Source organism: Pseudophryne corroboree, chromosome 5, assembly GCF_028390025.1.
Source record: "Pseudophryne corroboree isolate aPseCor3 chromosome 5, aPseCor3.hap2, whole genome shotgun sequence".
Classification (NCBI taxonomy): domain Eukaryota; kingdom Metazoa; phylum Chordata; class Amphibia; order Anura; family Myobatrachidae; genus Pseudophryne; species Pseudophryne corroboree.
The window spans coordinates 777,117,580-777,131,514 of record NC_086448.1 but is presented as its reverse complement, the minus strand read 5'-3'; the positions used below and the strand labels follow the sequence as shown (position 1 = coordinate 777,131,514).

The window sequence follows — 13,935 nt, the reverse complement described above, 5'->3', positions numbered from 1 at the left end:
GAAGAAACCGTGCTACAGTCAGAGGCTGTATTTACCCTACAGCATAGACAGTTACTACCAAAAGGAAGAGCGACCAGGCACTGGTATGTTATAAATTACAGAAGAATTATGAGAAACCAAAAGTGGACAATTATATTTGTTGGAAAGGAAAATTCGAGCCTTTCAATTGTGGTCCCTATTGGTGGTGCGCCCAGAGCTAGAAAGTACAAGTACTGACAAGGGGAGAGAAAGAAAGCTCTTATGAAAAAAAGAAAATTAATGTTCAATTATGAAAGAAAAATTAAAAAGTATGTTTATTAATCAACATTAAAATTGAAAAGTAGTCCCTCTAAGATCCAGAAAAAGGTGTGAGCATGAGAGAAATGTGAGAGAATAAAAGAGAAAATGTGTAAAAATGTTCTGGTCTGTTTAATCACACGAGAAGGATTAGAAAGGCTGCAGACACGAGATAGTCTAGCACCCGTTTCTCCTGACCAGTACAGATAGTCTGTATTGATGAGACCAACCAAGGAGGTCAGTAATGTTTCTTGGAGGACCGCTTGGATTGGATTAATACCAAGCAGTTAGGTATTCACCCGTTAATCCATTTTTGTAAAACAAATTGAGAATGTCTAAATTGGCATGACCTGAACACTGGTAGGAGTAAAGAGAATGTAGGAAATAGCACGTAGTGGTGATATTGCTGTTGGTGTCCACCCTTCTAAGGAAGGGGAATAGTCCGTACTCTACAAAACCGGGTATTCCCAGGGAGTCTCCTCTCAAGGTACTGACCTGGCCCGACGCTGTTTCGCTTCCAAGATCGGACGAGATCGGGCATTAGCAGCGTGGTATGATAGTAGAGAGGCTATCTACCAATGAGAGTGCACCTATATAAGAAAAATAAGTAAAATAAGAGGAAGAGATTATAGAAAAGATGAGGTCATTCAGTGTGTGGATCTGCTTTCCACGTTAGGCAGGGTAAAAACAATTACCACTCAGTGGCATTGTAAACCCTGGATCGTGGATGAGAGTCCACAGAAAGATAGTGAGCAAGTAAGAAGAAGAAAGAGTAGATAAGGGAAGGATTTGGAGCTGAATCAAAATCAGCTATTGAGCGGTGTCTCAGAGAAGAGACCAAGGCCGCAAAATATGAAGCGTCAGGTAGGTTTGTAAGTCTAAACACAAATCACGTATACATTCCTGTTATGCAAAAGACAATCATGAGTACACTGTCAGAGAAATCATTACTTGAGGTAAAAGATGACATCAGCCTATTGAGTGTACCACACTGAAAAAAATGATGAGTAAAGTGTGGCATAAGCAATGAGGAAAGCTTGGTCACGGGGAATGAATCGTGGAGGCGCCATCTTGGAAGATGGATTGCCAGGAATACATCTAGTGATGATCCATGCGATTATGAGAATAAATTGTAATAGTTAAAATAAATGTTGTTAGAAGTAGGCGTCCGAGTGTTGCTGAGTAGGGACTGAAATTGCTGCAGAGCAAAAGACGGAGGTTGCCCGCTTAATACATGAGCTAAGGGCGGAAGGTTATAGAAATATCTACTGGCGATTGAGGCGAATGCAGTGTGCCTCGGCCAATCAAAATAAGGATGCAAAGGACCAATTGTCCGTGGGCGCGGTATGAGAGGTAGGAAGTGGGTGTGCTTCCATAGTATATGGGTAATGCACTATCGGATAGGGGGAAAAGGGTCACGAGATAGGATACCGTGGGCGCCATATTGGAGAAGGGAATGACTGCCCGGAGTTGTAGGGACAGCGATAAACAAAAGAAGAGAGGGGGTGTTGAAGGGTGTGCATTAGATTGGACATTGTTGCTGTGCAAATGGTTGTAAGTGATGTGAGGGCTGGATGTGTGATCCCTGTGATGCGTGATTTGTGATGCACCCAGAGAGAGAGGTAAATTGCCGGATTATTGGCCGTAAGGCAGTGTAGAAACAGGGACAAGGGTCAAGAGCAAAAAATAATAATAAGTAAAATGAAATACTGATGGTAGATATATGATAAATAAGATAATGTGATTTAATAATAATAATGTAAAATAAATTAATATAAATATACAAGGGGGAGGGGGGGCCAAAGGGATGCTGGCTGAAAAGAGAACTAAAGTCTCATTAGGTGTGGTGAGGGAGATGAATGTAGACTGCGATTAGGGAGGTGAACATGTGGTGAAGATAAAAATGTGATCTTAAAAGGGGGAAATAAGGTACTGCATGAGGTGACTATGTGAAACCTGACTAACAAGTGAACAGTGAAGTGGCACATAAAAAAATGATTTCAGTAGAGTAACTGAGGGAAATTGCCAAAGAGGAACATGGTATAAGAAGGCCAATATTTGAAAAGTGATCAATGGGTGACGTGAAGCCAAAAGTTTAAATATTTGGAGGTGATAAATTAGGTGAAGCCTCCATTCTAAAACTTGATGGGACATGACCAGGGTTTGAAAAGGAGGGGGGAAAACTAAAAATAAAAAATAAAAATAGTGGGGTAGAGATTGAGTGAATCCAGGAAAAAGTGTGGGAAGTGTATGCAGGTGGTTGAATTTCTAAAAGATAGTGATCAGATCTGTGGGGCAAATTATCACACAGATTATTGTTGATGTGTGAAAAAAACCCAAAGGAAAAATGAATAAAAAGGAGGAATTGGGTGGAGTAGATCAGGGTTACCGAAAACCATAATTGGGATTTGAGCAATGTTATAAAAACACACCATAATTTATATTTTCATTCAACCCGAGCGGTCTGAGACTCCCGAGGCGAAAGATCCATTCGCTCTCTTTTTTGTATAGTTCTTTGGTCATGTTGCCTCCTCGTATGCCCAGATGGATACGATCTAAACCAAAGGCTTTCAATTCCTTAGTGGATCCTTTGTGTTGAAAATGAAAGTGTTTTGGGACCGTGGTGAGTTGTTTCATGCGTGCAAGATCTTTTGGTGCATTCCGAATATTCCCCAGGTGTTCTAAGACTCGCTCTTTTAATTTCAGTGTGGTCATACCGACATATTTTACATTACAGCTGCAAGTGATGCAGTAAATTACTGCTTGGGTGTTGCAATTAAAAAAATGTCGTATCTCGGTTAGCTGACCATACTTGTCTATAACTGTATTGGTTTGCAGTATGTTTGTACACGATTTACATTGACCACACGGAAAAGAGCCTGTTGTCACTGGCTTCTTACGTGCTGAAGTAAGCAAGTGGCTCCGAACTAATTGATCTTTGATGTTTCGGGATCGGCGCCAGCTCATCTGTACCGTGGCCCACAGCCGGGGATAGGTCCGGATCCATCCGAAGTATAGGAAGATGTTTGGTTATAGCATCTTTGAGCATTCGCCTTTCAGGGCAAAAAGTTCCTATAAATCTGATGGTGTCATCTTTTTCTGATGTTGCCTTATTAGGCCCAAAAATTAGATGATCTCTCTTGACCAAAGTGGTGGCTCGATAGGCTCATTTTAGTGACCGTTTACTGTAACCTCTGGCAAGCAAACGATTGGTGAGTTCCCAGCTCTTGGTTCGATAGATGTAATCCTCGGAGCAGTTGCGCCTTAGCCTGAGATATTCTCCTTTGGGTATATTCTCAATGGTCGGTGGAAAATGTGAGCTAGTTTGGAAGAGGAGACTGTTAGTTGCAGTCTCCTTCCGATATAATTCTGTTTCCAAATAGCCTGTGTGAGATCTGTAAATTTTCAGGTCAAGAAATGGAACTCTATCTGAGCTGATGGTGTGGGTCAATCTAAGGTTCAGATCATTGGTGTTGAGTAGTCCAATTAATTCAATTAAGAGATCCTTTTCTCCATTCCAGATAATGAAAACATCATCGATATACCTAAGCCACAATTCCACGTGCGTGGTATATCTCTCATTCATTGGGCTAAAGACATAAAAATGCTCCCACCATCCCAAGAACAAGTTAGCATAAGTGGGGGCGCAAGCCGCGCCCATTGCGGTTCACCTTATTTGCAGAAAAAATTGGTCCTGAAATAGGAAGTAGTTTTTGGAAAGGACAAAGTCAAGTAACATCAAAAGGAAATCCGAGAAGTCACTGGCTCCTCCTTGATCCAAATAATATTTCACAGCTGTGATTCCTTGGTGATGGTTTATACTCGTGTAGAGTGCTTCTACATCTAGAGTAACCAATAGGAGATTTTCTTCACAGTGTATATTGTGAATTTTGCGTAGTAAATCTGCTGTATCCTGCAGATAAGACGGTAGAGAGAGAACAAATTCACGGAGATGAAGGTCCAGGAACCGACTTGGTTGTTCCAACAATCCCTCGTTGCCGGACAAAATTGGTCTTCCAGGAGGTACAGTAGCATCCTTGTGTATCTTGGGAAGTAGGTAGAAGGTGGGTGTTTTCGGATTCTGAGTTGTCAGATATTTTTGCTCCGGTTTGGTAATAGTACCCTGTGCTGCCGCATGTTGTATTATAGAATAATAGGCCTTCAAGAATCTGGTGGTTGGGTCATTGAGAAGTTTCTTATAGCAAGAGGTGTTATGTAATTGTCGGTGAGCCTCGGTAATGTACATTTCCCGTGGCCAGAGTACGATATTTCCGCCTTTGACGGATGGTTTGACAATGACATCATGCCAAGTTTCCAGTTCTTGTAGAGCTCTGCGCTCTTGGAATTTGAGATTCGAGGGAAAGCGATGAAGGCCCTTTCTGGTTTGGGCATAGATGTCATCGAATTCTTTAGAGACTCTATTTAAAAATACTCTGATCTCTGGGTTATTATTGTCAGGGGGAAAGAACGTGGATTTGGGTCTACACTGAGGCCTATATGTTGCTGATGCATCCATGCCTGATTCAGCCTGTAGTTCTTCCAACTCGTGAATAGCATTGAGATCATCAGTAGTGAGGTCAGAATCAACGATGTTCTCTGATTATCTACCTTGCTGTTTTGAAAAGAATTTTTTAAGGAGAAGTTTTCTCCCGAACAGTCTCAAATCTTTTTCCCAGGAGAATCTGTTGAAGGACTTAGATGGCGAAAAAGAGAGTCCCTTAGTGAGTACTGCCATATGATCCGAGGAGAGGGATCTAGTGGAAAGATTAATAACTTGCAGTGAGCTTGAGTCGATAGGATCTACCTCACTGTTTTTCTCTGACGGGCCGGATACCGTGCTGTCCTTGGTATGTCCCAGTCTGAATTTCGCCCGTCGTTTCTCCTTTCCCCCTCTCCTGGTTTTCCTCTTGTTCTGATACGGCCCCTTGGTCTCTGGCCTGAGCCTAAAAAACGGGGATGAAAGTTGTCAATTTGCTCCTGATTCTCAAAGGTTTCACTAGCTGAATCGCCGCTGGTAGAAGATTCAAATTCTGAGAAAGTCGGGTCTTCCCTCGGTCTTCGGTTTCTACTGAGGGGTGTTGGGTTCCACCTAAAAATATCACCTCTTGCGAAATCTTGTTTATCTCGAATGAATTTTGTACGCTTGCGATCCACTATTGTCTGTTCATATACCTCAAGTTCTTTTTTATGTTTCTCAAAGGCTGCTTGGAAAGGTAGGTCCTTCTCCCAGATTTCCAAACTTTTCCCAAGTTCATCAATTTCTTTTTCAACTTGATCTAATAGAAGGGTGTCATGTTTCACCAAAAGGTGAAGTAATTCATGGGAACACTTTAATAAGGCTGCTTCCCATTCGCTCTTTAAATTATCACTTGCAAGAGGGAAGGAAGGAAATACCTTGGGTCTAAGACCACGGGGTACAATTTTATGTTTGATGTAATTTTCTAATGTTGTGACATCCCATGATAAGCGTGTCCTCTTTTGTAAATTCTTCTGTAATTTCGAAAAAGAGGTACGCCAATCTGAATTGGGAGTGGTATGTTCATAGGTATCTGAGAAAGGATCCAAAATATTAACATTCGGACGTTTAGATAGCTCGGTTTTCAAAGAGAAAGTGGACATATTAAGTACAGGGGACCTAATTTGAAGTTCAGGTAAGACTGGTTGTCCCTGATATATTCGGAGGACCTAATATGGGCAGTATGGAGTGCAAAGAAAAGTGGGATGGCTGCTAAAAGAGGATCAGAGGGAAAAGATATGAGGTTTAATAGATAAAGAAAAATGAAGAAACCGTGCTACAGTCAGAGGCTGTATTTACCCTACAGCATAGACAGTTACTACCAAAAGGAAGAGCGACCAGGCACTGGTATGTTATAAATTACAGAAGAATTATGAGAAACCAAAAGTGGACAATTATATTTGTTGGAAAGGAAAATTCGAGCCTTTCAATTGTGGTCCCTATTGGTGGTGCGCCCAGAGCTAGAAAGTACAAGTACTGACAAGGGGAGAGAAAGAAAGCTCTTGTGTGGGCGCACTCTTATGAAAAAAAGAAAATTAATGTTCAATTATGAAAGAAAAATTAAAAAGTATGTTTATTAATCAACATTAAAATTGAAAAGTAGTCCCTCTAAGATCCAGAAAAAGGTGTGAGCATGAGAGAAATGTGAGAGAATAAAAGAGAAAATGTGTAAAAATGTTCTGGTCTGTTTAATCACACGAGAAGGATTAGAAAGGCTGCAGACACGAGATAGTCTAGCACCCGTTTCTCCTGACCAGTACAGATAGTCTGTATTGATGAGACCAACCAAGGAGGTCAGTATTGTGTCTTGGAGGACCGCTTGGATTGGATTAATACCAAGCAGTTAGGTATTCACCCGTTAATCCATTTTTGTAAAACAAATTGAGAATGTCTAAATTGGCATGACCTGAACACTGGTAGGAGTAAAGAGAATGTAGGAAATAGCACGTAGTGGTGATATTGCTGTTGGTGTCCACCCTTCTAAGGAAGGGGAATAGTCCGTACTCTACAAAACCGGGTATTCCCAGGGAGTCTCCTCTCAAGGTACTGACCTGGCCCGACGCTGTTTCGCTTCCAAGATCGGACGAGATCGGGCATTAGCAGCATGGTATGATAGTAGAGAGGCTATCTACCAATGAGAGTGCACCTATATAAGAAAAATAAGTAAAATAAGAGGAAGAGATTATAGAAAAGATGAGGTCATTCAGTGTGTGGATCTGCTTTCCACGTTAGGCAGGGTAAAAACAAATACCACTCAGTGGCATTGTAAACCCTGGATTGTGGATGAGAGTCCACAGAAAGATAGTGAGCAAGTAAGAAGAAGAAAGAGTAGATAAGGGAAGGATTTGGAGCTGAATTTTGTCCGGCAACGAGGGATTGTTGGAACAACCAAGTCGGTTCCTGGACCTTCATCTCCGTGAATTTGTTCTCTCTCTACCGTCTTATCTGCAGGATACAGCAGATTTACTATGCAAAATTCACAATATATACACTATGAAGAAAATCTCCTATTGGTTACTCTAGATGTAGAAGCACTCTACACGAGTATAAACCATCACCAAGGAATCACAGCTGTGAAATATTATTTGGATCAAGGAGGAGCCAGTGACTTCTCGGATTTCCTTTTGATGTTACTTGACTTTGTCCTTTCCAAAAACTACTTCCTATTTCAGGACCAATTTTTTCTGCAAATAAAGTGAACCGCAATGGGTGCGGCTTGCGCCCCCACTTATGCTAACTTGTTCTTGGGATGGTGGGAGCATTTTTATGTCTTTAGCCCAATGAATGAGAGATATACCACGCACGTGGAATTGTGGCTTAGGTATATCGATGATGTTTTCATTATCTGGAATGGAGAAAAGGATCTCTTAATTGAATTAATTGGACTACTCAACACCAATGATCTGAACCTTAGATTGACCCACACCATCAGCTCAGATAGAGTTCCATTTCTTGACCTGAAAATTTACAGATCTCACACAGGCTATTTGGAAACAGAATTATATCGGAAGGAGACTGCAACTAACAGTCTCCTCTTCCAAACTAGCTCACATTTTCCACCGACCATTGAGAATATACCCAAAGGAGAATATCTCAGGCTAAGGTGCAACTGCTCCGAGGATTACATCTATCGAACCAAGAGCTGGGAACTCACCAATCGTTTGCTTGCCAGAGGTTACAGTAAACGGTCACTAAAACGAGCCTATCGAGCCACCACTTTGGTCAAGAGAGATCATCTAATTTTTGGGCCTAATAAGGCAACATCAGAAAAAGATGACACCATCAGATTTATAGGAACTTTTTGCCCTGAGTGGCGAATGCTCAAAGATGCTATAACCAAACATCTTCCTATACTTCGGATGGATCCGGACCTATCCCCCGCTGTGGGCACCACGGTACAGATGAGCTGGCGCCGATCTCGAAACATCAAAGATCAATTAGTTCGGAGCCACTTGCTTACTTCAGCACGTAAGAAGCCAGTGACAACAGGCTCTTTTCCGTGTGGTCAATGTAAATCGTGTACAAACATACTGCAAACCAATACAGTTATAGACAAGTATGGCCAGCTAACCGAGATACGACATTTTTTTTAATTGCAACACCCAAGCAGTAATTTACTGCATCACTTGCAGTTGTAATGTAAAATATGATGGTATGACCACACGGAAATTAAAAGAGCGAGTCTTAGAACACCTGGGGAATATTCGGAATGCACCAAAAGATCTTGCACGTATGAAACAACTCACCACGGTCGCAAAACACTTTCATTTTCAACACAAATGATCCACTAAGGAATTGAAAGCCTTTGGTTTAGATCGTATCCATCTGGGCATACGAGGAGGCAACATGACCAAAGAACTATGCAAAAAAGAGAGCGAATGGATCTGTCGCCTCGGGAGTCTCAGACCGCTCGGGTTGAATGAAAATATAAATTATGGTGTGTTTTTATAACATTGCTCAAATCCCAATTATGGTTTTCGGTAACCCTGATCTACTCCACCCAATTCCTCCTTTTTATTCATTTTTCCTTTGGTTTTTTTTCACACATCAACAATAATCTGTGTGATAATTTGCCCCACAGATCTGATCACTATCTTTTAGAAATTCAACCACCTGCATACACTTCCCACACTTTTTCCTGGATTCACTCAATCTCTACCCCACTATTTTTATTTTTTATTTTTAGTTTTCCCCCCTCCTTTTCAAACCCTGGTCATGTCCCATCAAGTTTTATAATGGAGGCTTCACCTAATTTATCACCTCCAAATATTTAAACTTTTGGCTTCACGTCACCCATTGATCACTTTTCAAATATTGGCCTTCTTATACCATGTTCCTCTTTGGCAATTTCCCTCAGTTACTCTACTGAAATCATTTTTTTATGTGCCACTTCACTGTTCACTTGTTAGTCAGGTTTCACATAGTCACCTCATGCAGTACCTTATTTCCCCCTTTTAAGATCACATTTTTATCTTCACCACATGTTCACCTCCCTAATCGCAGTCTACATTCATCTCCCTCACCACACCTAATGAGACTTTAGTTCTCTTTTCAGCCAGCATCCCTTTGGCCCCCCCCTCCCCCTTGTATATTTATATTAATTTATTTTACATTATTATTATTAAATCACATTATCTTATTTATCATATATCTACCATCAGTATTTCATTTTACTTATTATTATTTTTTGCTCTTGACCCTTGTCCCTGTTTCTACACTGCCTTACGGCCAATAATCCGGCAATTTACCTCTCTCTCTGGGTGCATCACAAATCACGCATCACAGGGATCACACATCCAGCCCTCACATCACTTACAACCATTTGCACAGCAACAATGTCCAATCTAATGCACACCCTTCAACACCCCCTCTCTTCTTTTGTTTATCGCTGTCCCTACAACTCCGGGCAGTCATTCCCTTCTCCAATATGGCGCCCACGGTATCCTATCTCGTGACCCTTTTCCCCCTATCCAATAGTGCATTACCCATATACTATGGAAGCACACCCACTTCCTACCTCTCATACCGCGCCCACGGACAATTGGTCCTTTGCATCCTTATTTTGATTGGCCGAGGCACACTGCATTCGCCTCAATCGCCAGTAGATATTTCTATAACCTTCCGCCCTTAGCTCATGTATTAAGCGGGCAACCTCCAACTTTTGCTCTGCAGCAATTTCAGTCCCTACTCAGCAACACTCGGACGCCTACTTCTAACAACATTTATTTTAACTATTACAATTTATTCTCATTATCGCATGGATTATCACTAGATGTATTCCTGGCAATCCATCTTCCAAGATGGCGCCTCCACGATTCATTCCCCGTGACCAAGCTTTCCTCATTGCTTATGCCAGACGGGCAACTCCCTTACGTGTGCTACAGCACGCCCTCCCTTGCCTCCACTCCGCCCACACACCCTAGCCAACAGACGCACCCTTTGCTCTGATTGGCCGGGACGCGCCGCACACTTGCTCTGATTAGGCCTCATGTACTTCAACGGGAATTCACTATATTCCCGCCCCCATGCCTAATCAAAACACTTACATCCTATTGGCTGCTACTTTTGCTAGCAGGGTTTTTAAACCCCATCTGCTGTATTCGATGTGAGATCCCGGAAGTGAACAAGCCAGGACCGGCGAAACGCGTTTTCCACGGACTTCACCATGAGACCTTTCCTTGGAGTATTGCTTACTGCCACCTGTCTCCTAACCTGACACCTTGAGTATCATTTTTTTCACACATATATATGTTTTTGAGTTAGAATTATCTCTGCCATATGTGCCTATCGCATTAGGCACACCAAATAATACTGCATATTATGCAGTTGGGATCTTCTGTGCCTATTACAGCCCATTAATCCTACAGATTGCAGATTAGACCTATTTGCTGCACTTTACTCATATTTTATCATTTAATTCAGTGCGGTACACTTAATAGGCTGATGTCATCCTTTAACTCAAGTAATGATTATATTTCTTTTGACACTGTACTCATGAATGCCTTTTGCACAACAGGAATGTATACGTGATTTATGCAGCTGGGATCTTCTGTGCTTATTACAGCCCATTAATCCTACAGATTGCAGATTAGATCTATTTTTTGTATCTGCTCATCATTTCATCATTTTTTTCAGTGTGGTACACTCAATATGCTGATGTCATCCTTTACCTCAAGTAATGATTTCTCTGACAGTGTACTCGTGATTGTCTTTTGCATAACAGGAATGTATACGTGATTTGTGTTTAGACTTATAAACCTACCTGACGCTTCATATTTTGCGGCCTTGGTCTCATCTCTGAGACACCGCTCAATAGCTGATTTTGATTCAGCTCCAAATCCTTCCCTTATCTACTCTTTCTTCTTCTTACTTGCTCACTATCTTTCTGTGGACTCTCATCCACGATCCAGGGTTTACAATGCCACTGAGTGGTAATTGTTTTTACCCTGCCTAACGTGGAAAGCAGATCCACACACTGAATGACCTCATCTTTTCTATAATCTCTTCCTCTTATTTTACTTATTTTTCTTATATAGGTGCACTCTCATTGGTAGATAGCCTCTCTACTATCATACCACGCTGCTAATGCCCAATCTCGTCCGATCTTGGAAGCGAAACAGCGTCGGGCCAGGTCAGTACCTAGAGAGGAGACTCCCTGGGAATACCCGGTTTTGTAGAGTACGGACTATTCCCCTTCCTTAGAAGGGTGGACACCAACAGCAGTATCACCACTACGTGCTATTTCCTACATTCTCTTTACTCCTACCAGTGTTCAGGTCATGCCAATTTAGACATTCTCAATTTGTTTTACAAAAATGGATTAACGGGTGAATACCTAACTGCTTGGTATTAATCCAATCCAAGTGGTCCTCCAAGAAACAATACTGACCTCCTTGGTTGGTCTCATCAATACAGACTATCTGTACTGGTCAGGAGAAACGGGTGCTAGACTATCTCGTGTCTGCAGCCTTTCTAATCCTTCTCGTGTGATTAAACAGACCAGAATATTTTTACACATTTTCTCTTTTATTCTCTCACATTTCTCTCATGCTCACATCTTTTTCTGGTTCTTAGAGGGACTACTTTTCAATTTTAATGTTGATTAATAAACATACTTTTTAATTTTTCTTTCATAATTGAACGTTAATTTTCTTTTTTTCATAAGAGTGCGCCCACAAAAGAGCTTTCTTTCTCTCCCCTTGTCAGGACTTGTGAGCGGTGACTGTGACGCTGATGCTTTGTAGAACTTGTGAACGGTGACTGTGACGCTGATGCTTTGAAGAACTGAAGTGCAGTGGTTTAAGATGCTGATGATGGGTAGAACTTGAGAACGGTGACTGAGACGCTGATGACTTGAAGAACTTGTGAACGGTGACTGTGACGCTGATGCTTTGTAGAACTTGTGAACGTAGACTGTGACGCTGATGCTTTGTAGAGTTAAAGTGCAGTGGTTTAAGACGCTGATTCCTAGGAGCACTGGTGACAGGACCGCAGAGAGGCACACCAGTCACTGGGAACGCTGGAACCAATGCAGCGAACTGGCACCTGGAAATGCCGGAGACACTGGAGTACAACTTCAGAGATTCTTGCCGGGAACAAGAGCGCTGGCATCCACCTCAAGGGATAGACGATACTCAGGCGCCGAGGCTCTGTCTGGCGTCTGACTTTGAATCTCCCGCCACCACTGGATTGGCGGAGCAGTCTGATGACGTCACCTGCTCCCCGCCCACGTGATGCCGGGTGTCATGGCGGCGCCCCTGCCCTGGAGAACCGCCGGGAGCCGCACCATCCAGACGCCGGAGCCCGTGGCCCACCGAAGACAGAGGCCGCAACACAGACCAGCAGGCACGCAGGGGTAAGCGCGGCGAACGCCGCCTCTGGTGTGTGACAGTACCCCCTCCTCCAGGAGTGGCCCCTGGACACTTTCCAGGTTTTGTTGGATTTTTGGAATGGAAGATCCGCACCAGTCGGGGAGCCGTAACTTCCGTAGCGTTGACCCAGCTCCTTTCCTCGGGGCCAAAACCTTTCCATTCCACCAAATACTGTAGATTCTTGTGAAGGTAGCGGGAGTCAAGAATAGCTTTGATTTCAAAGTCCGTACCATCTTCAGCCTCTGCAGAGGTTGGCCTTGGGGACTTGGAATGAAACCAGTTCAAAACAAGAGGGCGAAGGAGGGAGACATGAAAGGAATTCGGTATCCGGAGATGGGAAGGCAATCCCAATTTGCAAACAACCGGATTCACGAATTGTAACACGGGATAAGGACCAATGAACCTCGGAGGGAACTTCATAGTGGGCACCTTTAAACGGAGATTGCGGGTAGAGAACCATACCCTGTCACCAACCTTGTATTGAGGAGCTACCCGTCGCTTCCTATCCACAAAGAACTTATAGCGGCCGGAGACTCTCTTGAGGTTAGCATGAACTCGACTCCAGATTTGACTGAAGTGCCAGAGAGTAGAGGCTGCAGCAGGAACTTCTTCCGGAGGGCAAATGGGTAACTCTGGAACTTGGGGATGAAATCCATAATTAATAAAAAATGGAGACTCACCAGTCGAGGAGTGGTATAGATGATTATGGGCGAACTCGGCCCAAGGCAACAGCTCCACCCAATTATCTTGCGAGGGGGAGAGATAAACACGGAGAAAAGTCTCTAAATCTTGATTGACGCGTTCAGTTTTCCCATTGGTTTGTGGATGGTAAGCAGAAGAAAACTTGAGTTTTATTTGTAAGGCCGTACAGAGGGCTCTCCAGAATCTTGCAGTAAACTGTACCCCCCGGTCAGAGACTATTTCCAGAGGTAACCCGTGCAGGCAGAAGTGTTCCCGGATAAATAACAAAGCCAACTTAGAAGCTGATGGTAACCCGGTCAACGGAACAAAATGTGCCATCTTAGAGAAACGGTCAATAATTACCCAGACGGTGTTATGACCCTTGGAGAGGGGCAATTCAGTAACAAAGTCCATAGAGATATGGGTCCAAGGCCTCTAAGGAATGGACAATGGGTGCAGCAACCCCGCAGGAGGCAGACGAAGAATTTTGTGCTGAGCACATTGAGGACACGAGTTGACATAATCTTGTACATCCTTCTTCATAGTATCCCACCAGTAAGATCTACGCAGGAATTACCACATCTTTTGTAC

At 42.8% G+C, this 13,935-nt stretch overlaps 3 pseudogenes; 1 reads left to right on the top strand and 2 right to left on the bottom strand.

The window, feature by feature from the left end:
- Positions 1-722: 722 nt before the first annotated feature.
- On the bottom strand, positions 723-841 carry LOC134931440 (5S ribosomal RNA; annotated as a pseudogene).
- A 5,953-nt stretch (positions 842-6,794) lies between these two features.
- LOC134931574 (5S ribosomal RNA) lies at positions 6,795-6,913 on the bottom strand (annotated as a pseudogene).
- A 4,440-nt stretch (positions 6,914-11,353) lies between these two features.
- LOC134931271 (5S ribosomal RNA) lies at positions 11,354-11,472 on the top strand (annotated as a pseudogene).
- The last annotated feature ends 2,463 nt before the right edge of the window (positions 11,473-13,935 follow it).